The sequence below is a fragment of the Scylla paramamosain genome, unplaced genomic scaffold, assembly GCF_035594125.1.
Source record: "Scylla paramamosain isolate STU-SP2022 unplaced genomic scaffold, ASM3559412v1 Contig72, whole genome shotgun sequence".
Classification (NCBI taxonomy): Eukaryota; Metazoa; Arthropoda; class Malacostraca; order Decapoda; family Portunidae; genus Scylla; species Scylla paramamosain.
The window spans coordinates 387,501-413,553 of record NW_026973737.1 but is presented as its reverse complement, the minus strand read 5'-3'; the positions used below and the strand labels follow the sequence as shown (position 1 = coordinate 413,553).

General features: G+C 40.5%; 1 long non-coding RNA gene and 1 pseudogene across 1 annotated transcript in view; one reads left to right on the top strand and one right to left on the bottom strand.

The window, feature by feature from the left end:
- Positions 1 to 1,009: 1,009 nt before the first annotated feature.
- LOC135098653 (uncharacterized) lies at positions 1,010 to 23,517 on the bottom strand (annotated as a pseudogene).
- Positions 23,518 to 23,859: 342 nt separating this feature from the next.
- The window catches only part of LOC135098639 (uncharacterized), a 17,859-nt gene continuing 15,665 nt past the window's right edge, over positions 23,860 to 26,053 (top strand). Inside the window, exon 1 of the long non-coding RNA XR_010267229.1 lies at positions 23,860 to 23,999. This is a non-coding gene — a long non-coding RNA (uncharacterized LOC135098639). The remainder of the gene's footprint in view (positions 24,000 to 26,053) is intronic.

Here is a 26,053-nt window from a genome sequence, read left to right as displayed (position 1 = left end):
TGCTAACGAGTACTGTAGTGAGGGCAAGACAACATCCTCCCTCCACTTAGCCACTGCACACATTGAATGGCTAGGGAAAGTATCGTAATTATTCATTTTTAGTCGGAAGAAGGACGGTCATCAGAGGAATTCCGTAGCAGAAACTCCTACACAGCGACGCATTTCCTTCAATAAAATCCAAACCACTGCAAAATAAACCTTCAAAACTCCACACAAAACAAATAAACTAATCTACCTCCTATGGCTAATATTTGAGCGTCATTCACTTCAGAACATTACAAAACATAAACAGAATGTGTGTGTGTGTGTGTGTGTGTGTGTGTGTTTTACATTTCCAGTAAGCATTAAGTTTATTAAATTTGTCTCTCCCAACTTGATCTAAACTTAAAGACAATTAAAACATCAATTTTTACATATGGCTGCTTTCCCTCCTTGTGTGTGTGTGTGTGTGTGTGTGAGAGAGAGAGAGAGAGAGAGAGAGAGGCTAGCAGTTTGTTTGTATGTGTGTGTGTGTGTGCATAATTTCTCTCTTGTCTAGCCTTTTCCCCCACCCTGTATAGGCCTAAGTTTTCCTCTATAGGCTCAGAACAAACAAACAAATGAATGAATGAGAAATATCCAATTTAAAGCTACAATTATTTTCACCTCTTAAACTAAACAGGAAAAAAACACTGATATTTTCATTAAGATTATCAAAGTTTTTATTTCCTCACACACACACACACACACACAAAGTTTTTTTTTAAGTATGTTTGTTTTTTTCATAATTTTCTTTTTTTTTCATTTTTTCGGAATCTTTTGCACACAAAGTTTTTTTTTAAGTATATTTGTTTTTTTTTCATAATTTTAATTTTTTTTTCCATTTTTTCAGAATATTTTGCACACACACATAGTTTTTTTAATGTATATTTGTCTTTTTTCATAATTTTTCTCACTTTTTTCATTTCTTCATAATCATTTGCCTCTTATCATTCAGCTTAAGTACATTTGTGGTCTTCAGTTTAATGAATTTATTTTATTTATTTATTTTCTTTGACAAATTCATACAAAACAACAACATATTTTAATTATTTAAGTTTTTTTTTTTGACAATATTGATACAACTTGAAATATTTTACTAAGACAACTTGAAATAAAGAATAGATCAACACACACACACACACACACAGTCTCTCTCTCTCTCTCTCTCTCTCTCTCTACAAGTAATAGTTTCATATGTGTGTGTGTGTGTGTAGGTTAAGTTTATAAAGATCATGACCAGTATTCTGTATGTATAAAGATAAGCTTAATTATACTGTGTGTGTGTGTGTGTGTGTGTGTGTGTGTCTATATATATGTAATGTACGACTTTTTATTGCACTCAAAAACACACACACACACACACACACACACACGCACACAGAGAGAGAGAGAGAGAGAGAGAGAGAGAGAGAGAGAGAGAGAGAGAGAGAGAGAGAGAGAGAGAGAGAGAGAGAGAGAGAGAGAGAGAGAGAGAGAGAGAGACTGACTTAAACCCTAGACATAACAATGACAAAAAAAAGTAATAATAATAATAATAATAATAATAATAATAATAATATATATTTGATAATTATCTCAATACTTGTCAACTTGATTGTGTCTGTCCTACTACACCCACACACTGCCATGAGCTGTAGTAATATTTGTGTACATGCACCTGTGTGTGTGTATGTCTTGACTATTAATAAGACTATTTGTATATCTATTGTTTCAAATGGTAGTAGCAGTAGTAGTAGATGTGGTTATTCTCTCTCTCTCTCTCTCTCTCTCTCTCTCTCTCTCTCTCTCTCTCTCTCTCTCTCTCTCTCTCTCTCTCTCTCTCTCTCTCTCTCTCTCTCTCTCATTCTTGTGTGTGTGTGTGTGTGTTCCTGACACACACACACACACACACACAAAATTTATTTATAAAGAATATGATTACAAGTATTGGGGTGAGACATGCACGTACACACACACACACACTAACACTAATCGAACAGGGTGGCTTAACAAACACCCTTAAGACTCAGCCAGGGTGACAACACACACCCTTACAGCTAGCACTCCCCCCACACACTTAAAAAGTACACAAGGTGACAAAAAACACCCTTAAAATTTTCCCTGACCATATTAAACATCCTTAAACTGAACAGGGTGACCAAAAAACACCCTTTAAACATTTCTGACCATTTTGAACACCCTTAAACTGAACAGGGTGACAAAAACACCCTTAAAATTTTTCCTGGCCATATTAAACACCCTTAAACTGAACAGGGTAATGAGCAACACCCTTAAAATTTTTCCTGGCCATATTAAACACCCCTAAACTGTACAGGGTGACAAAAAAAAACACCCTTTAAACATTTCTGACCATTTTAAACACCCTAAAACTGAACAGGGTGACAAAAAACACCCTTAAAATTTTCCCTGACCATATTAAACACCCTTAAACTGAACAGGGTGACAAAAAACACCCTTAAAATTTTTCCTGGCCATATTAAACACCCTTAAACTGAACAGGGTAATGAAAAACACCCTTAAAATTTTTCCTGACCATATTAAACACCCTTAAACTGAACAGGGTGACAAAAAACACCCTTAAATTTTTCCCTGACCATATTAAACACCCTTAAACTGAACAGGGTGACAAAGAAACACCCTTAAAATTTTTCCTGACCATTCTCCAACACCCTTGCAGTCTCTTGGCTATGCTGGTCACCCTTACAGACAAACACACACACACACACTGAAGACCTCTCCCAGCCATAAACACACACACACATACACACACACCCCTAGACTTGTTAAGGGTGAGGGAGCCTTTAAGTACGAGTACTCTCTAGACACCCTTAAAACTCCACAGACACACACAAACACACACAGATACCGTTAACCTCTACAGAAAGGGAAAAATCACACACAGACAGACACACAGACACACACACTCCACCAGACACCCACACACACCCGCACACACCTGCACGCACCCTAGATTAGCCTCAAAGCTCCTCTTTCCTCTCTATCTTGACAAGTTCCACCTCGAAGACCAGCGTGGCGTGGGGAGGTATCTTTGGAGGCGCCCCTGAAGCTCCATAGCCGAGGTCCGAGGGGATGACAAGCTTCCTCTTCTCCCCCTCGCACATCCTTGGGGGGCGGGGTGGGGTGAAGGCGTCAGAAGCACATGGGGAATACAAAGGAAGGTCAAATAGAGATAGATATGGGAAAATAACATCTTTATCTCTCTCTCTCTCTAATATACACCACCACCACTGCCACTACTCACCCAATCAGTCCCTGGTCCCAGCCTCGGATGACCTGACCTGACCCCAGCGTGAAGGTCAGGGGTTGTCCTCGAGGGTAACTGCTGTCGAATTCTGTGCCATCTTCCAGCTTTCCCTGTTAAGTTAGGTTAGGTTAGGTTAGGTTAGGTTATATTCTCTCTCTCTCTCTCTCTCTCTCTCTCTTCTTCACCCTCCCCTCTCTCTCTCTTCGTCATCTCCTCTTTCTTTCTCTCTCTCTCTCTCTCTCTTGGTTCATCGCCCCCCCCTCTCTCTCTCTCTTGGTTCATCCCCCTCTCTCTCTCTCTCTCTTGGTCATCTCCCTCTCTCTCTCTTCGTCATCCCCTCTCTCTCTCTCTCTCTCTCTCTCTCTCTCTCTCTCTCTCTCTCTCTCTCTCTCTCTCTCTTCATCACCCCCTCTCTCTTGGTCATCCCTTCTCTCTCTCTCTCTCTCTCTCTCTCTCTCTCTCACCGCATAGTGCATGTGAAGCAGGTCCCCTCATCTGCTCTTCAGTAAATAAACAAATAAACAAATAAATAAATAAACAAAGACTGAAAACTTAAAAAAAAATAATAAAAAAAATATATAATCAAATAAATACATACAAAAACAAACTTAACTACTATACAGCCAATAATAACAACAATTTAAATATATCAAACAAACAAATAAAAAAAAATCTTCTAAACCCCCTCCTCTTCCTCCTCCCCCCATATGAGGTCACAAGGTCAAATCAGGTCACCAGGTCAACGGTTCCTGGCGGGTCGCGGGTCGTGATGTGACTAGTGAGTGGTGTGGGGAGTTCCCTGACTAGATAGTGGAGCGAGTGGCTATTCCGGGTGTTTTAAGGGGTGTTTTAAGGGTGTTTTAAGGGTTAAGGGTGTTTAAAGGGGTTTAGGGATGTTTAAAAGGGTTTAGAGACGTGTTTAAGGGTTCTAGAAGCGTTTTTGGGCGTTTCAAGTTATTTTAGGGTGTTTTAAGAAGTTTTAGGGACATTAAGGGGTTTTAGGTACGTTTAAGGGACTTTTTGGCATTTTGAGTTGTTTAGTGGTAATTTAGGGTTGTTTGGGTTTGTTTTAACGCGTTTTAAGTCTTTCTGAGGAGTTTTAAGGTTTATTTAGTTTTTTAGAGATTTTTTAGGATTTTTTAAGGGATTGTGGGAAATTTTAGGGTTTTTTTTTGGTGAATTATGGGAAATTTTAGGGTTTTTTGGTGAATTATGGGAAATTTTAGGGTTTTTTCCCCCGTGAATTAAGGGAAATTTTAGGGTTTTTTTTTTCTGAATCGTGGGAAATTTTAGGTTTTTGGTGAATTATGGGAAATTTTAGGGTTTTTTTTTGGTGAATCGAGAAATTTTAAGTTTTTTTTTTGAATTACGGTAAATTTTAGGGAGTTTCTGATGAATCACAGGAACAAACAAACAAACAAACAACAAAACAAACATGAAACACACACCCACAGCAACAAACACCCTTAAAACACCCTTAAACACCCTTAAACACCCCAAAAACACCCTAAATACGTAATCTCCAACATTTCCACACCTGCCAGCTAACCGAACAGGGCAAGACTAACTAACACAACACTACACACCTGCAGAACACACCTACACTTGATTAAACACATCTGGCCCCTCAGATAAGCTTCTACAGACACACACACCTGCAGAACACACACAGTTACACACCTGGCCCGTCAGATATGCCTTCTACGCACACAAACACACACACACCTGCCAAAAACACACTTACGCTTTACAGTGTGTGTGTGTGTGTGTGTGTGTGTGTTCGTGTCCCCATACAAGCCTGCTACACACATTCACACACCTGAAAAACACCTGTGTAGTATTTTGTGTGTATTTCCTGTTTGTTTGTGTGTGTGTTTGTTATACAGGCTTCCTATAAATTCCTCTGTTTGTTTGTTTGTTTGTTTGTTACAGCTTCCCATATACATACATACATACACACGCACACACACACACACGGTTTAAGTATTATCAAGCTTCTTATTTTACTAAGTAATTTCTGTTGTTTGTTTTGTTTTTTTTTTTGTTTTTGTGTACATCAATTATTTTGTGTTTTGAAAATTATGCGTGGTTTGTTTGTTTGTTTGTTTGTTTTCTAAGTTCAGGTGTATTTTTTCTAATCTATTTTTTATATTAATTTTCTTCTTTTTTCTCTCGACTTATTTTTTTCTATATTTTCGTTCGTTTTTCAAAATTGTTCACTCTTATTTTTTTTCTTTCGTCTTTCAAAATTATTAATTCTTTTTTTATTTTCCTTCATTCGTCTTTCAAAATTATTCATTCTTTTTTTATTTTCCTTCATTCGTCTTTCAAAATTATTCATTCTTTTTTTATTTTCCTTCATTCGTCTTTCAAAATTATTCACTTTTCTTATTTTCTTATTTTCCTTCACTATTATTATTATTATTATTATTATTATTATTATTATTATTATTATTATTATTATGACTATTTTATGATTTTCAAGTCAATATATATTTATTTTTCAAATGATTTCCTTCATAAAAATTTTCTGAACTGTTTAAATACGTCTATTTTTCAGAATTATTCGTATTTCTTTAATTTTTCCACTTATTTCTTGACATAATTTAAGCTTCTAAATTATTTGTGTTTCTATATTTTTCTAAGTTATTTATCTGATCAAATTTCCATTTTTTTTATAACATCATTCAATTAATCCGTTTTCTTTTTTTCTTTTTATTACTTAAAAAAATGGCTATAATTTACGTTTTCTTTAAAATTATGTGTATTTAAAATAATTGACCGTCTTTACTAAATCAGCCCATTTATTTTTTCGTAATATTCAACATAACTAATAATAATAATAATAATAATAATAATAATAATAATAATAATAATAATAATAATATTCACTAAATCACTAAGAAAAAAAAATAATAATAATATAATTCTCTTCACTCCATCCCTATCTCACTTTACATTACTACAACACACTTAAATTACTTACTTAAAATTTAGGTACTTAACAAGCTTTCTAAAAATGCCAAACTTCTGCCGCTTTCAAATCTCTTTAATTTCTCTGTATCTCATTCATTATTGCTGTTTTTTTTTTTTTTTGTAACCTTAAGATCGACGGAATTTGTTTAATAATCTCTACATATTTCTTTCTTAAAATGCCTTTCAATCTCGTAATATATATATATTTTTTGTATTGATCATATTTCTTCACTCATAAATCTAAAATCAAGGAATACATATAAACAAATAGAAAAATACCAAATAATAATAATAATAATAATAATTCCTACCCAAAACAAATTATCGTACATGTTCATTGTAAAAAGAATCGTACCCAAATCACAAACTATCGTACCCACATGTAATAATAATAATAATAATAATAATAATAATAATAATAATAATAATAATAATAATAATAATCGTACACAAAACACAAACAATCGTACATGTGCGTTTAAAAGCAATCATACCCAAACACCAACTATTGTACACACACGTAAAAAAATAAAATAAATAAATAAAAAATAAATAAAATAAATAAAATCGTACCCAAAACGTAAACTATCGTACACACACATTAAAAAAAAATAACAAACAAATAATAAAATAAATCGCATCTAAAAAACGTAAACTATCGTACACACATTAAAAAAAAAAATAAATAAATAAAAAAATAAAAAATAAATAAAAAATAAAAATAAATCGTATCCCAAAACGTAAATTATCGTACAAAAAAAATAAAAATAAATAAACCACAAAACACCTTCCAATAACATCTAAAAGTTTTTTTTTTTTCTGTTTTCTTTTTAAACTTGAAATAAAAAAAAACACCCTTATTTAATTCCTCCTCCCCCCCTACCACCCACCCTTACTAAACACTCTCTAACTTCTAAACATTAACAGCTGATTTGACTGGCCAGTTCCATTTGTTTGTCGTTTGTGTGTCTTTGTGTTTGAATTCTCAGAGGGACTAGATGCGTCTTCAGGATTGACTAGATAAATATTATGAACACACACGCACACACACACACACACACACATATTAAAGAAATAATCGCTAGTCTCTTATCACCAAAACACACACACACACACACACACACACACACATACACACACACACACACACACACACACACACACACACACACACCAACACTTAAGTACACGTTTGTTAAGTAAATAATTACAGAAATATTTAAGTACCGGTTGAAATAATACTCGTTTTCTATGACTCTCTCTCTCTCTCTCTCTCTCTCTCTCTCTAAAGTAAAAAAAATAAATGCGTTAGACGGAATGGAACGCACGCACGCACGCACGCACACACGCGCGCACGCACGCACACACACACACACACACACACACACACACACACACACACACACACACACACACACACACACACACACAGCCTCGGAAATTATGCGATTAAATGCTGTCACAATAATAATAATAATAATAATAATAATAATAATAATAATAATAATAATAATAATAATAATAATAATAATAATAGGGACAATAATAATAGGAACAATATTACGAAAAAAGAAGAAGAAGAAGAAGAAGAAGAAGAAGAAGAAGAAGAAGAAGAAGAACAAGAAGAAGAATGAAAATAATAATAATAACTTTCTCTCTCTCTATGTAAGGAAAAAGTACACACACACACACACACACACACACACACACACACACACACACACACACACACACACACTTATATTAATATATACACATCTCAATGGAAGAGAGAGAGAGAGAGAGAGAGAGAGAGAGAGAGAGAGAGAGAGAGAGAGAGAGAGATGTGTGTGTGTGTGTGTGTGTGTGTGTGTGTGTGTGTGTGTGTGTGTGTGTGTGTGTGTGTGTGTGTGTGTGTGTGTGTGTGTGTGTGTTTGAACAAGTAAGGTTAGGTTAGGCCTCGCTGTGACCTTCCTGTGACCTTTCTGTGACTAGATTGACCCCTCACTGAATGCTGTGGCCCTGGTGAGGTCACTTGCTGTGGTGTTTGTTTGTTTGTCTGTTTGTTTGGGGCTGTGGTTTTGTTTCTTCCTTTGAATTCTTTTGTGCTGGTGATGGTGGTGATGGTGGTGGTAGTAGTAGTAGTACACACACACTCACACAATCTCTCTCTCTCTCTCTCTCTCTCTCTCTCTCTCTCTCTCACACACACACACACACACACACACACACACACACACACACACACACACACACACAGATTCACCAGCTGCTCACAAATTGAGTCATTTAAGAATTATGGCAGTCTGAACATTGTAACAGTCATTTAGAGATTAACCAGACCCTTTACAAGCTACCCAGGCCTTCCACAGGTTAACCAGACCCTTCACAAGCTATCCAGGGCTTCTACAGGTTAAGCAGACCCTTCACAAGCTACCCAGGGCTTCCACAGGTTAACCAGACCCTTCACAAGCTACCCAGGCCTTCAACAGGTAAACCAGAGCCATTACAAGCTATCTAGGGCTTCCACAGGTTAACGAGACCTTTCACAAGCCCACCAGGCCTTCCACAGGTTAACCAGAGCCTTTACAAGCCCACCAGGCCTTCCACAGGTTAACCAGGGCCTTCAGAAGCTACCCAGGGCTCCCACAGGGGAGCCTTTACAAGCCCACCAGGCTTTCCACAGGTTAACCAAAGCCTTCACAAGCCCACCAGGCCTTCCACAGGTTATCCAGACCCTTCACAAGCTACCCAGGGCCTCTACAGGTTAACCAGAGCCTTCACAAGCTACCCAGGCCTTCCACAGGTTAACCAGACCCTTTACAAGACCACCAACCTTTCCACAGGTTAACCAGACCCTATACTAGCCCACCAGGCCTTCCACAGGTTAACCAGACCCTTTACAAGCTGCCCAGGCCTTCCACAGGTTAACCAGACCCTTTACAAGCTGCCCAGGCCTTCCACAGGTTAACCAGACCCTTCACAAGCTACCCAGGCCTTCCACAGGTTAACCAGACCTTTCATAAGCTGCCCAGGCCTTCCACAGGTTAACCAGACCCTTTACAAGCTGCCCAGGCCTTCCACAGATTAAGCAGACCCTTCACAAGCTACCCAGGGCTTCCACAGGTTAACCAGACCCTTCACAAGCTACCCAGGGCTTCCACAGGTAAACCAGAGCCATTACAAGCTATCTAGGGCTTCCACAGGTTAACCAGACCTTTCACAAGCTACCCAGGCCTTCCACAGGTTAACCAGACCCTTCACAAGCTACCCAGGCCTTCCACAGGTTAACCAGGGCCTTTACAAGCCCACCAGGCCTTCCACAGGTTAACCAGAGCCTTTACAAGCCCACCAGGCCTTCCACAGGTTAACCAGAGCCCTTCACAAGCTACCCAGGCCTTCCACAGGTTAACCAGGGCCTTCAGAAGCTACCCAGGGCTCCCACAGGGGAGCCTTTACAAGCCCACCATGCTTTCCACAGGTTAACCAAAGCCTTCACAAGCCCACCAGGCCTTCCACAGGTTATCCAGACCCTTCACAAGCTACCCAGGGCCTCCACAGGTTAACCAGAGCCTTCACAAGCTGCCCAGGCCTTCCACAGGTTAACCAGACCCTTTACAAGACCACCAACCTTTCCACAGGTTAACCAGACCCTATACTAGCCCACCAGGCCTTCCACAGGTTAACTATACCCTTTACAAGCTACCCAGGGCTTCTACAGGTTAACAAGACCCTTCAAAAGCTACCCAGGGCTTCCACAGGTTAACAAGACCCTTCAAAAGCTACCCAGGGCTTCTACAGGTTAACAAGACCCTTCAAAAGCTACCCAGGGCTTCCACAGGTTAACAAGACCCTTCAAAAGCTACCCAGGGCTTCTACAGGTTAACAAGACCCTTCAAAAGCTACCCAGGGCTTCCACAGGTTAACAAGACCCTTCAAAAGCTACCCAGGGCTTCTACAGGTTAACAAGACCCTTCAAAAGCTACCCAGGGCTTCCACAGGTTAGCCAGGGCCTTCCCAAGCTACCCAGGGCTTCTACAGGTTAACAAGACCCTTCAAAAGCTATCCAGGGCTTCCACAGGTTAACAAGACCCTTCAAAAACTACCCAGGGCTTCCACAGGTAAACCAGAGCCATTACAAGCTACCCAGGGCTTCCACAGGTAAACCAGAGCCATTACAAGCTACCCAGGGCTTCCACAGGTAAACCAGAGCCATTACAAGCTACCAAGGGCTTCCACAGGTAAACCAGAGCCATTACAAGCTACCCAGGGCTTCCACAGGTAAACCAGACCCTTTACAAGCTACCCAGGGCTTACACAGGTAAACCAGACCCTTTACAAGCCCACCAGGCCTTCCACAGGTTAAGCAGACCCTTCACAAGCTACTCAGGGCCTCCACAGGTTAACCAAAGCCTTCACAAGCTACCCAGGGCTTCTACAGATTAACCAGACCCTTCACAAGCTACCCAGGGCTTCCACAGGTAAACCAGACCCTTCGCAAGCTACCCAGGCCTTCCACAGGTTAACCAGAGTCTTCAGAAGCTCCCCAAGCATCACCACAATCTTCCCAGAGTCACCACAATCTCCCCAGAGGCTCCACAATCTCCCCAGAGTCACCAGAAGTCCCCCACTGACTCTACAATCCCCCCCAGGGCCTCTACAAGTTATCCCAGTCCACCTCCTTGCTTCTGGCCATATCTTTACCTAAAATAAAGCCAGGCATTAAATCAGATGGCATTTCTGTGTGATGTTCAATGTTACAACAAGAATTTATGGCCCATTTTGACACCTTGCCTTGCTGGTAATGTGACAATACCAGGGTCCCCTCGTCTGCGTCCCGGTGCACTGATGGTCCGTTGATGTCCACCCATGGATGGCCGAAGCAGCTGTTGGGGTGCAGAAGGTTAGTGGGGTGTTTTTTGGTGTTTTTTTGGTGTTTTTTTTTGGTGTTTTTTGGTGTTTTGGTGTGTTTTTGGGTGTTTTTGGGTGTTTCTGGGTGTGTTTTATGAGTGTTTTGGTGTGTTTTGGTGTGTTTTTGGGTGTTTTATGGGTGTTTTGGTGTGTTTTGGTGTGTTTTTTGGGTGTTTTGGTGTGTTTTTTGGGTGTTTTGGTGTGTTTTGGGGTGTTTTGGTGTTTTTTTTTTTTTTTTTTTTGCATAGTGATGATAAGCAACAGTACAGAAACACACAGACTCACACAGCCAACACACAGCCACCAGCACTGCAACACACCTTCACACACCCACACAGCATCACTCAAACACAGCCACAGACTCACACAGATAACACACAGCCACCAGCACTGCAACACACCTTCACACACCCACACAGCATCACTCAAACACAGCCACAGACTCACACAGACAACACACAGCCACCAGCACTGCAACACACCTTCACACACCCACACAGCATCACTCAAACACAGCCACAGACTCACACAGACAACACACAGCCACCAGCACTGCAACACACCTTCACACACCCACACAGCATCACTCAAACACAGCCACAGACTCACACAGCCAACACACAGCCACCAGCACTGCAACACATCTTCACACACCCACACGAAGACCACAAACACACACAGCATCACTCGGACACAGCCACAGACTCACCTATAGTACACAGCATGTAGTATAATGCCAGTAAGGTAGCTGATGGCACACAGGACAGCAGAAATTATGATGAAAGTGTCGTATTTGAAAGTGTCGTATGATGAAAGTATTTGTCGTCCAGCCAGCAGATCCCCAAGGCAAGCTAAGCATCACTAGGTTCTCGATGAAGGCTAGGACTAAAAACAACACCTGTGGGGGGGTAGGGGGTGAGATAGCAGCGATGGGGGGAAGGGAGGGAGAGAATGAAAAATTTGTGTTAGCTTAAGTCATTGAATACTGCTTCAATATCAAACCTAACATGACTTAACCTAACTTAACGTAACTTAACCTAACCCAGCCTGACCTAACCTCACTGCAGCCTCACCTGTATCACTACGGTTGAATGACGACGCGCCCTCTGCTTTTTGACAGCCGAGGGCCTCTCCGACCTGAAGTACACCAGCGTAGAAGCAATGGTGCCAAGGAAAACGTAGAAATATGGACGCAGGTACATGAAAAAACACTGGCAACAGTAAAACGGTGTGCGTACTGGCAACACTGAACTGCGGGTGAAAGAAAACGGGGTCTTTTAATGTGTTGTTGGGTTTTTTTTTTTTTTTTGGTTTTTATGGGTTTTTATGGGTTTTTATGGGTGTTTTTGGGTGTTTTGGTGTTTTAGTGTGTTTTTGGGGTGTTTATAGGTGTTTTTTGGTGTTTTGGGTGTTTTAGGAGTATATTTGGAGTTTTTTTGGTGTTTTTGGTAATTCTTGGGTGTTTTTGGTGTGTTTTAGGGTGTTTAAAGATGTTTTTTGGGTGTTTTGGGGTGTTTTAGGGTGTTCTGGGGTGTTTTAGGTATTTTGGGGTGTCTTTTAGGTGAATTTAGGTCTTTTAGGTGTGTTGTGAATTATAGTGTTTGTTTCATAGTGTTTAGCTTGTGTGTGTCCTTGTGTCACCTGCCACACACACACACACACACACACACACACACACACACTCACCTCTCCTCCAGCTTGAGTTTAAACACCAGCACCACCACAAAGTGTACACCCAACACCACAAACACCTTCCACGTGTGTGCCAGGGTGAACACCGTACAGGCGATGGCGCGGGACACCACCTGCGGACACATTGTTATTATTATTATTATTATTATTATTATTATTATTATTATTATTATTATTACTACTACTATTATTATTATTATTATTGTTACTATTACTATTTGAAACTCATAATTATACCTAAACACACACACACACACACACAAACAAAAAATAAATTTATAAATAAATGAATAAATAAGTGAAAAAAAAATTAAAACCCCAAAATTTACTTATAAGATAAAAAACACCATCAAAATTCACAAGCAGATAAAAAAACACCCTTAAACACCCCAAAAAACACACCAAAAACACCCCAAAACATCCTTAAACACACTAAACACCCCAAAAATAACCAAAAACACCCAAAAACACCCTTAAATATCCCAAAAATACCCAAAAACACCCTTAAATATCCCAAAAACACCCAAAAAAAAACCCTTAAACACCGTTATATACCCAAAAACACCCAAAAACACCCTTAAATATCCCAAAAACACCCAAAAACACCCAATAACATCCTTAAATACCCCCCCCCAAAAAAACACCCTTAAATACCCCAAAAACACCCTTAAACACCCTTAAACACCCAAAAACACCCCAAAAGACCCAAAAAAACACACACAAAACCCAAAAAAAACACTTTCACAAACCCAAACACACTTAAAAACACAAGATACACAATTAAACCGGCCCTAAGAACCGTACCTGGAAGAATATTGCGAACAGGAGGGGCAGTGCGTTTAAAATAGTCAGCCCTCCGAGTTTGGAGAACCTGTGGTAGGATGTGAAGGACAAGGTGAGGGACACAAGGGAGATGAGGACAGAGAACACCGGTTTGGAACGCTGTGTGTTGTGGCCCAGTGGTGACAAAAGACAGGATGCTGCCCAGTGTCACGTCCTTAACCTGTTGTGGGAAAGTTGTGGTGTTAGTTGTGGTTGTAGGAGGAAGAGGAGGAGGAGGAGAAGGGGTGGGGATGATGGAGTGGTTGTCTTGGGTGTTTTTTGTGTGTTTTTGTGTGTTTTTGTGTGTTTTGTGATGTTTTTGGGTGGTTTTGGGTGTTTTGTGGTGTTTTTGGGTGTTTTTAGGGTACTAATGGGTGTTTTTGTAGTTTTTGAGTGTTTTTGGGTATTTTTGGGGTGTTTCAGTGTGTTTTTTGGTGTTTTTGTGTGTTTTTTTGTGTGTTTTTGTGTGTTTTGGGATGTTTTTGGGTGTTTTAGAGGTGTTTTAGGGTGTTTCAGTTTTTTTTTTTTCTGGTACTTAAACCAAAACACCCCCACACACCCACAAACACCCACAAACACACACACAAACGCACCTGGTCCAACTCAGTGTAATGCGTCCCAACGATATACAGCTGCAGAATTAACTGAAAGGCCGACTCGAGTGTGGCCTCCATGACGTTGGTGATTGCGACCCTCATCTGCGCGACATGCTTAAGGTCATAATATTTTCTGATCTCCATGTCCCTCATGTGGTGCCGGTAGGTCTTGGTAGGCCCGTGGGGGGGAAAGCTGTTGTACGATTTTGAGTCCACCTGTAAGAGTGCCTGCGTTAGTCCTGGGTGGGTCTGAGGAGATGTACAGTGCGCCTGGTGTTGTTTTTGGGTGTTTTTTGGTGTTTTTTGGTGTTAAATGGTGGTTTTTGGGTGTTATTGGGGTGTTTTTTGGTGTTAAATGATGGTTTTTGGGTGTTTTGGGGCATTTAAAGGTATTTTTGGTGTTTTTTCACTAGTTATATTAATTTAAGGGGTAACTAAATTAGAAAATGGGTGTTTTGAGGTGTTTTTGGTGTGTTTTTGGGTATGTTTTTGGGTGTTTTGACTAGGTTAGTTAACTTAGGGATGGATGAAATAGAAAATGGGTGTTTTGGGGTGTTTTTACAGTGTTTTTGGGTATTTAAGGGTATTTTTTAAATTTCTGGCCTAAGTTAAGTCAGGGGTGGATGAAATAGAAAATGGGTGTTTTTGGAGTGTTTCTGGGTGTTTTTGGGGTGTTTGAAGGGGACTGAGTGTTTAAAGGGTAAAGGAAAATTAATAAGTGTGTTTGGGTGTGTTTGGGGGTGTTTTGGGTGTGTTTGGAAGTGTTTTTGGGGTGTTTTTGCGGTGTTTGGAGGGGACTGAGCGTTTAAAGGGTAAAGGAAAATGAATAAGTGTGTTTGGGTGTGTTTAGGAGTGTTTTGGGTGTGTTTGGAAGTGTTTTTGGGGTGTTTTTGCGGTGTTTGAAGGGGACTGAGCGTTTAAAGGGTAAAGGAAAATGAATAAGTGTGTTTGGGTGTGTTTAGGAGTGTTTTGGGTGTGTTTGGAAGTGTTTTTGGGGTATTTTTGGGGTGTTTGAAGGGGACTGAGCATTTAAAGGGTAAAGGAAAATGAATAAGTGTGTTTGGGTGAGTTTTGGACTGTTTTGGTGTTTATGGGGTGTTTTTGGGGTGTTTTGGTGTGTTTTGCGGTGTTTTGTGGTGTTTGGAGGTGAATAACAGTGTTTTTTGGTTGTTTTAGTGTGTGTGTGTGTGTGTGTGTGTGTGTGTGTGTGTGTGTGTGTGTGTGTGTGTGTGTGTGTGTGTGTGTGTGTGTGTGTGGTGTGTGTGTGTGTGTGTGTGTGTGTGTGTGTGTGTGTGTGTGTGTGTGTGTGTGTGTGTGTGTCAACATCATACCCCAAAGATTTCAAAATACACACACATACCCCCATGCACACAGAAAAATTAAATATATATACATCAAAAGTGTAATAATAATAATAATAATAATAATAATAATAATAATAATAATAATAATAATAATAATAATAATAATAATAGTAGAATATAACAAGCTACTATTGGGGATTTATTTAGTAGTAGTAGTAGTAGTAGTTCTACATAACAATACTAATATACTGAGAGAGAGAGAGAGAGAGAGAGAGAGAGAGAGAGAGAGAGAGAGAGAGAGAGAGAGAGAGAGAGAGAGAGAGAGAGAGAGAGAGAGAGAGAGAGAGAGAGAGAGAGAGAGAGAGAGAGAGAAATTAAGTAAAAAACAAACAACAACAACAACAACAACAACAACAACAACAACCTAACCTAACCAAACCCCAACCATTTAAAAACGCCCCCAACCTGACATGACCCAACCCGACCCGACCCGATCCAACCTGACTTGATCCCAGTACCTTGCGCTGTGAAGGGGGGAAGAGTGAGTTGCTGGGCTCAGAGGCAACCCCCCCACTGGCGGGTTGTGCCTCTCTTTGTTATCAACCTGGGGGGGAGAGGGGGGTAGGGGGCAGGGGGGATAGGGGGCAAAGGGGTAGGGGGGGGTGTATGTTAGCTTGGGTTAGGTTGGATTACAGGAATTATTACTGTTATTATTGTTATTTTTGTTATCATGGTGTGTGCGAGAGAGAGAGAGAGAGAGAGAGAGAGAGAGAGAGAGAGAGAGAGAGAGAGAGAGAGAGAGAGAGAGAGAGAGAGAGAGAGAGAGAGAGAGAGAGAGAATTTTAAGTAAGTTTTCTCAATATCTACCTTCCCTCCCTCCCTTCCTCTCTCCCTCCTCCTTCTCCTCCTCTTTTAACCTCACACACACACACACACACACACACACAGAGCTCCCACAAAAAAAAAATAAATAAATAAATAAAATAAACAAAACAAATAAATAAAAATAAAATAATTAAATAAATTAAAAAAAAAAACACCTATCAACTCAAACTAAAAAAAAAACCCTATCCACTTGGAAACTCCCACCCAAACACCCTTAAACACTAAAAAACACCTTAAAATATACAAAACACCCCAGAAAAATATTCCAAAAACACCCAAGAACACCCTTGAACACCCCAAAAACACACCAAACACCCCAAAAATATTGAAAAACACTCCAAAACAAACCAAAACACACCCAAAAACACCCCAAAAACACCCCACATACCCAAAAACACCCCAAAACACCCCAAAACATCCAAAACACACCAAAACACCCCAAACACACCCAAAAAGCACCAAAAACAAACCAAAAACACCCCAAAACGCACACATTCACCCCAAAGCACCCCATAGACAGTACATACCCCAACCTCCTGCATCTGACGCACTGTGACGTTCATGTGCTTCATCTGCGCGCAAGTATTTTCGAGGTACGCCATGACGGGGGCCAGGGGGGTGAGAAATATGAGCGTTTACAACGATACACGCAAAAACGAAGGTAGCAGTTTGAAAATGGGAAGGATATCTTGCTGCGTCACATGAATGTACAGATTCCAAGTGGACAACAGGGTAATTAGCAGCAGGATGAAGAAAACGGTGAGTAGGAAATTGATCTTGTCTGGGTTGTCTGTTAGGTTGGCGAGGAATCCTGCTTCCTGGGAGAGAGAGGGAGAGAGAGGGAGGGAGACATTGAGGGGTTTTTTAGAGAGATGGGTAAATGTGTGTGTGTGTGTGTGTGTAGGGTGGTTTTTTTGTGTTTTTTTGTGTTTTGGGGTGTTTTTGTGTGTTTTGGATGTTTTAGAGTGCTTTTTGGGGTACTTTTCAGTGTTTTTTGTGTGTTTTTCAGTTTTTGTGTGTTTTTGAGTGTTAGTGGGGTATTTTTGAGTGTTTTTGTGGGTGTTTTGTGAGTTTTTGTGGGTTTTGTGTGTTTTTGTGGGTTTTTGAGTGTCTTTTTTGTGTTTTTTGTGTGTTTTTGGACATCTTGGGATGTTTTATGAGATGTTTTGGGGTGACAAAATGTGTTTCTGGGTAATTTGGGTGTTTTGGGGTGTTACTGTTTGTATGTGGCTGTCTGGGTGTGTTAGTATGTGTTTCTTGGTGTTTCTTGTGTGTTTTTGGATGGTAAAGTGTGTTTAAGTATCATTTGAGTGCATTTTGAGTTTATTTCAGCCTTTAACATATAGTTCAACAAACAAACACACACACGCACTCACCTCCTCCTTGCCATCCACCAGCACCACCATCTCCTCGGACAGGGAATGATTAGCACTCGTCATGTTCCTCGTCCCCACCACATCGGAGTCATTGATGCTCTTCAGGTAATCTTGATGGTACTCCACCGCCAGCAGAATGTCGGTGTACACGTCTAGGTAGTAAAAAACCGACGGAAGCAGAAAACAAGAGAGAAAGAACCAAAAATTCCAGCAGTGGCGTTGTGCTCTCGTCGACTCGTACATGGCCTGCAGCTGAGCGCGGGCCTTCGAACTGGCCTCTGTCGTTCCCAGTTGCACGCGAAGACACATCTCCGCGCTAGGCTTGGTTGAGTGCAGGAGCTTCTCGCACTCCAGCACGCACACCACTGCGTTGTCGTACTGCCCCAAGTTGTTCCGTTCGGTGTAAAATTGCAGGAGTGTTTCGCCGTTTGTCGCCTTGCAATGCACCTTGCGGACCAGGCTGTACTCGAGGAACCGCTGCACAATGTCGTACCTGTGGGGTTGCTTTGGTTAGGTTAGGTTTGGTTTGGTTCAGTTTGGGGTGTTTTTTGGTGTTTTTTTTTTTGGTGTTTTTTGTTGAATTAAAGTCTTTTTGGGTTTAAAAGTGTTTCTGGGTGTTTTGAAGTGTTTTTTGCTGAGTTGAAACGTTTTTGGGTGTTTTGGGGTTTTAAAAGTGCGTTTTTGTGTGTTTTTTGGGTGTTTTTGTTGAGTTGGTGTTTTTGTTTGGATGTGGAGTTTTAAAGATGTTTTTTTTGTTGTTTTTGTTAAGTTAAAGTGTTTTGGGGTGTTTTTTGGGGTTTTGAAGGGTGTTTTTGGGTGTTTTTGTTAAGTTGAAGTGTTTATGGTTATTTTTTAGGGTGTTTTAGGGAGTTTTGGTTAAATTAAAGTGTTTATGGGTGTTTTTGGGTTTTTTTGTGGTTTTAAAGTGTTTTTGTGTGTTTTTGTTAAGTTGAAGTGCTCATGGTTATTTTTTTGGGGGGTTTTAAAGGGTGTTTTTGGGTGTTGTTGGAGTTTTTGTTAAGTTAAAGTGTTTATGAGTGGTTTTTGTGGTTTTAAGGGGTGTTTTGGGTTTTTTTTTGTTAAGATAAAGTGTTTATGAGTGGTTTTTGTGGTTTTAAAGGGTGTTTTTGGGTGTTTTTGTTAAGATAAAGTGTTTATGAGTGGTTTTTGCAGTTTTAAAGGGTGTTTTTGGTGTTTTTTTTTTGGTTTTTAAAGGGTGTTTTTTTTTGTGTGTGTTTTTGATAAGTGCAAGAGTATTATGTGTTGTTCTGTAGTGATCCTAATCTTCCTTCTCCTCCTCTTTTACAAACCCTAAGCCTCCACCTCCTCCCTCACTCTTCTTCTTCTTCCTCCTCCTCCACCTCCTCCTCTTCCTCCTTCTGTACAAATTCTAAATCTCTTTCTCCTCCTGTTATAAGCTCTAAACCTCCACTCCTCCTCCTCCTCCTCTTCCTGTACAAATTCTAAATCTCTTTCTCCTCCTCTTATAAGGTCGAGACCTCCACTCCTCCTCCCTCACTCACTCACTCACTCACTCACTCACTCACTCCTCCTCCTCCCTCACCTGCTGGCATTGATGGCGTAGTAAACAGGCGTATAACCGATCTTATTGCAGCGGTTAATATCAACGTTCCGCTCCTCCTCCAGCTAGGACGTCATCAGGAGCATATCAATTACCGTCACATTACCGTTCTTGGCCGCCATGTGCAGAGCTGACCCCCCCGCGGTTATCGACGAGGTTCAGACGTGTGCCAGCATTAATCAGCTGTTGAACGCAGGCCAGCTGGTTGTTCCGGATCGCGACAAACAGCGGGGTTTCACCTTGGTTGTTGCGTACGTCTGGTGATACCTTGAGGTTGTGAGGTTAGGTTAGTTTGGGTTGTGTAGGGGTAATAACACTCCAAAACATCCCAAAACACCCTTAAATATCCCTAAAACATACCAAAAACATCCCAAAACACCCTTAAATATCCCCAAAACATACCAAAAACATCCCAAAAGACCCTTAAATATACCCAAAACATACCAAAAACATCCCAAAACACCCTTAAATATCCCCAAAACATACCAAAAACATCCCAAAACACCCTTAAATATCCCTAAAACATACCAAAAACATCCAAAAACACCCTTAAATATCCCTAAAACATACCAAAAAACATCCCAAAACACCCTTAAATATACCTAAAACATACCAAAACACCTTAAATATCCCTAAAATATACAAAACATCCCAAAACACCCTTAAATATCCCTAAAACATACCAAAAACATCCCAAAACACCCTTAAATATCCCAAAAACATACCAAAAACATCCCAAAACACCCTTAAATATCCCTAAAACATACCAAAAACATCCCAAAACACCCTTAAATATCCCTAAAACATACCAAAACACCTTAAATATCCCTAAAATATACAAAACATCCCAAAACACCTTTAAATATCCCCAAAACATACCAAAAACATCCCAAAACACCCTTAAATATCCCAAAAACATACCAAAAACATCCCAAAAAACCCTTAAATATCCTAAAAACATACCAAAAACATCCCAACACACCCTTAAATATCCCCAAAACATACCAAAAACATCCCAAACACCCTTAAATATCCCTAAAACATACCAAAAACATCCCAAAACACCCTTGAATATCCCTAAAACATACCAAAAACATCCCAAAACATCCTTAAATATCCCCAAAACATACCAAAAACATCCCAAAACACCCTTAAACACCCAAAAACAACCTTAAACACCCCAAAACACCCTTTAACACTCCAATAACATCCCAAAACACCCTTAAATATCCCCAAAACATACCAAAAACATCCCAAAACATCCTTACACACCCAAAAACAACCTTAAACACTCCAAAACACCCTTTAACACTCCAAAACACACCCCAAACACTGCAAAACACATTCAAAACACACCAAAACACTCCTAAAGCACCCTTAAACACCCAAAACTATCCGCAAACCACTGCAAACATCCAAAAAACACTTTTAACCATCCCCAAAACACCCAAAACTACCCCAAAAAACACTGCAAACACTCCAAAAACACCCAAAACCCCAAAAAACACACCAAATTTCCCTAAACATCCAAAAAACACCCCAAAAAAAACACACTAACCTCCGCAACACACCCCAAACACTACAAACACCCCCAAAAACACCCCAAAAAGCCCCTAAGCACACCTTCAGGGACAGAAGCCGATGCATCATGTTCGGGTAGCCTTGCTGGGCAGCCAGGTGGAGCAGGGTGAAGCCGTCTGACCTGGCCGCGTCAAGAGAACACACGGCAGTTTCTTCAATGACCCGAACTATGCAGAGACCAACCTCCTCACGAGATATTATCCTCCAGTCCTTGTCTGTTGGGTTAGGTTAGGTTAGGTTAGGTTAGGTTACGTTAGATTGGGTTGGGTTAGGTTAGGTTAGGTTAGGTTAAGCTAGGTTACGTTAGGTTAGGTTAGATTAGGTTAGGTTAGGTTAGGTTAAGGTAGGTTAGGTTAGGTTGGGTTAGGTTAGGTTAGGTTAAGTTACGTTATGTTAGATTGGGTTAGGTTAGGTTAGGTTAGGTTAGGTTAAGCTAGGTTAGGTTAGGTTAGGTTAGGTTAAGCTAGGTTAGGTTAGGTTAGGTTAGGTTAGGTTAGGTTAAGCTAGGTTAGGTTAGGCTAGGTTAGGTTAGGTTAAGCTAGGTTAGGTTAGGTTAGATTAGGTTAGGTTAGGTTAGGTTGGGTTAGGTTAGGTTAGGTTAGGTTAGGTTAGGTTAGGTTAGGTTAGATTGGGTTAGGTTGGGTTAGGTTAGGTTAGGTTAGATTGGGTTAGGTTAGGTTAGGTTAGGTTAGGTTACGTTAGGTTAGGTTAGGTTAGGTTGGGTTACGTTAGGTTAGGTTAGGTTGGGTTAGGTTAGGTTAGATTAGGTTAGGTTAGACTGGGTTAGGTTAGGTTAGGTTAAGCTAGATTAGGTTAGGTTAGATTGGGTTAGGTTAGGTTAGGTTAGGGGGTGTCTCTCTCTCTCTCTCTCTCTCTCTCTCTCTCTCTCTCTCTCTCTCTCTCTCTCTCTCTCTTACTCTCAATACATACTCAATCTCTCTCTCTCTCTCTCTCTACCTCACAAACACACAAACTTTGTCTCTCTCTCTTTTTTTATGTTTCTGTCTATATATTCCTCTCTCTCTCTCTCTCTCTCTCTCTCTCTCTCTCTCTCTCTCTCTCTCTCTCACCTTCAGCAGAAAGAGAGGCGTTCTCCTGCAGCAGGGTGTTGACAATACTAGTGTGGCCGGCAAAGGTGGCCAGCCCCAGTGGAGTGCGGCCCAACCGATCACAAGCATCCACCTGTAGAAGAGGCGGTGGTGGTGGTAGTAGTGGTGGTGGTGGTGGTGGTGGTTGAAACAGTGAACATGGCTGAACAAACTGTCTCTCTTGTGGATGTCAACAAAACTAAGTTAATTTGTGTTTTTTTCAGTTGAATGATGAAATGTAATTGTTTATGAAGGGCAGGTAAGTTTGGTTTACTGTGCTGGTCAGGGGGGCTAGGTGGGGGGCAGTCAAGGGTGCCAACATAACACAAGGGTCTCACTAAAAGCCTTTCTTCCTTCTAGTTGAAATGGCAAGGGTTTTCAAGGGTGTTTTTAAGGTTCTAGTGACAGATTAACAAGATTTCTACATTCAAAAGGCTCTATTTGAAGTGGCAAGGGTTTTCAAGAGTGTTTTTATGGTTCTAGTGACAGATTAACAAGATTTCTACATTCAAAAGGCTCTAGTTGAAGTGGTGGGGGCTTTTCAAGGGTGTTTTTAAGGTTCTAGTGACAGATTAACAAGATTTCTACATTCCAAAGGCTGTAGTTGAAGTGACAAGGGTTTTCAAGGATGTTTTTAAGGTTCTAGTGGCAGATTAACAAGATTTCTACATTCCAAAGACTCTAGTTGAAGTGGCAAGGGTTTTCAAGAGTGTTTTTATGGTTCTAGTGGCAGATTAACAAGATTTCTACATTCCAAAGGATCTAGTTGAAATGGTGAGGGTTTTCAAGGGTATTTTTAAGGTTCTAGTGACAGATTAACAAAGATTTCTACATTCCAAAGGCTCTAGTTGAAGTGGCAAGGGTTTTCAAGGGTGTTTTTAAGGTTCTAGTGGCAGATTAACAAGATTTCTACATTCCAAAGACTGTGTAGTTGAAGTGACAAGGGCTTTCAAGAGTATTTTTAAGGTTCTAGTGGCAGATTAACAATATTTCTACATTCCAAAGGCTCTACTTGAAGTGACGAGGGTTTTCAAGAGTATTTTTACAGTTCTAGCGACAGATTAACAACACTTCTGCATTATCAACCCCCCCCTCTCTCTCTCTCCCCACACACTCACAGACAAGCCCCGAACAAGGAGGTCAACCACCAGGTCATCGTAACCCTTCGATGCCGCCCAGTGGAGGAGAGTTGATCCCACGTGGAACTTCAAAATAGGCTCCACCCGTTCCAGTCCTCTCTCGGTGCCTGTGTGGAGGATTGGATTGCATTAAAAAGGGTCCAAAGGGGGTTTTAAGGGTTCTAATCCTATTCAAGGGGAGTTTTAGGGGTTCTGATCCTATTTAGAAAAGTTTAAGGGGTTCTGAATCTGTTTTTCAGTCTGTAAAGAGAGTTAGAAGCGTTATTATTACTTCCTGTGCCTAAAAAAGGGATTACTCATGCTAAAACTGGTGTTTAATCCTATACTTGCGCTTATAGATGAGATAGGAGGTAATAGAGAGGTTTCGGCTGTGTTTAATCCCATTCCTACATCTATAGATGACATGAAGGGGGTGAATTTGTGATATATAGGGTAATAATGAGGTTTTAATGGTGTTTAATCCTATTACTGTGCTTATAGATGAGATAGAGGATAATAAAGAAGTTTCGGCTGTGTTTAATCCCATTCCTACGTCTATAGATGACATAAACCTAATCTAACCTAACCTAACCTGACATATTCTCACCTCTCACCACGTTTAGAAAGAAAAAAAAAATATAAAATTTGCTATGAGAAATATTATCATAATAATTATTTACACTCGTAGTCCCTAAGTGTGCGTGTGTTTTAGGCGCTAACAGTTTGCTTACAGTTTTGAGAACCGTGTAGTGAGGATGGTGGTGGCGGTGGTGCTAGTGGTGGCGGTGGCGCTGGAATAGACAGTAAGCAATAATTATACATCTTCATATTAGGTATTTATTTATCACTAAGTATGTGTGTTCGTATGTATGTAGGTATTGATGTGTGACAAAGCGTAAATATTGAGTTATGTGAGGAGAGAGGTGGTGGTGGTGGTGGTGGTGCCATATTTGAATAGGCGGTAAAAAAAAAAAAAACATCTTATTCTTTGGCCTATTATACATTATTTCTGTTATTATCTCCATCTGTGTATCTCTTTTGGTTACCTTGATATTAGGATTACATGCACAGAGAGAGAGAGAGAGAGAGAGAGAGAGAGAGAGAGAGAGAGAGAGAGAGAAACTTACTTTTCTAGGAGACTGCAACATCTCGTGATTATGATGGTTGTGGTTGTGGTGGTGGTGGTGGGTGACGCCACCAGAAGTGGGGGAGTCAGGTCACGAGGTCTGGATGGGGGTGGGGGCGGGGGTGGCGCGGAGGGGGCGGGGGAAGGGTGGGCGTGAATGGAGCGTTCGTGGGAGTGCAGATGATGGGCGTGGCTAAACAGGTCAGGTTAGGTCATTGTTAATTTTTTTTTTTTCCTTTCTGTATGAAGGACACTGGCCAAGGACAACAAAAATCTAATAAAAAAAAATGCCCACTGAAATGTCAGTCCTATGTTAATTAAGGCTTACCTATGCTTATGAAACAGCTAAATAACATGTTAAGTAGGCCTATATCATGCTGGAAAAGTCAATTAGACCTACTGTGTACCTGTTGGTGAAGAAAACAGATCTACTCTTGGCCTACCTGTGCCCAGAAGAGTTAATTAGGCCTGCGTACCTGTGGCTCATCTTAATTAGGCCTACCTGTCATAATATTAGCTGTAAGGCCCATGCAAGCCTCACTCCGCCTCCATTGTAAATAATTCACCAATCTTGTGTCTTGCTGGAGAACGCTGAAATAGGCTTGCCATGTGTTCAATAGGCCTACCTGTCTTCATTATTCCCATTCTCTGGGCTAAATTAGGCCTACCTGTGTTCATTACTCCCTCTCCTTTTGTTAATTAGGCCTATGTGTTCATTACTGCTACTTCCTGTGCTAATTAGGCCTACCTGTGCCTATTACTCCCACTCCTTTTGTTAAATAGGCCTATATGTTCATTACTGCTACTCCCTGCGCTAATTAGGCCTACCTGTATTCATTACTTGCACTTCCTGTACCAGTTAGGCCTACCTGTGTTCATTACTCGCTCTCCCTGTCTTAATTAGGCCTACCTGCGTGCATTATCCCTACTTTGTCTTAATTAGGCCTATCTATGTTCATTATTTGCACTCCCTGCCTTAATTAGGCCTATGTTCATTACTCCTACTTCCTGTGCTAATTAGGCCTAGCTGTGTTCATGAATTCCAATTCCTGTCTTAATTAGGCCTAGTTGCATTCATGAATTCCAATTCCTATCTTAATTAGGCCTAGGTGTGTTCATTAATTCCAATTCCTGTCTTAATTAGGCCTAGTTGTGTTCATTAATTCCAATTCCTGTCTTAATTAGGCCTAGGTGTGTTCCTTAATTCCAATTTCTATCTTAATTAGGCCTAGGTGTGTTCATTAATTCCAATTCCTGTCTTAATTAGGCCTAGGTGTGTTCATTAATTCCAATTCCTATCTTAATTAGGCCTAGTTGTGTTCATTAATTCCAATTCCTATCTTAATTAGGCCTAGGTGTGTTCCTTAATTCCAATTCATATCTTAATTAGGCCTAGCTGTGTCTTAATTAGGCCTAGGTGTGTTCATTAACTCCATTTTGTCTTAATTAGGCCTAGCTGTCCTCATGAATTTCACTTCCTGTGCTAATTAGGAATGTCTTCATTATTTCCACTTTGTCTTAATTAGGCCTAGGTGTGCCCTTACTAATTGGGCCTATATGTGTGTCCTTACTAGGTATGTCTATACTATTTAGGCCTATGTACGAGTATGTCCTCTAATTAGGCCTAGGTGTGCCCTTACTAATTGGGCCTATATGTGTGTCCTTACTAGGTATGTCTATACTATTTAGGCCTATGTATGTCCTCTAATTAGGCCTAGGTGTGTCTCATGT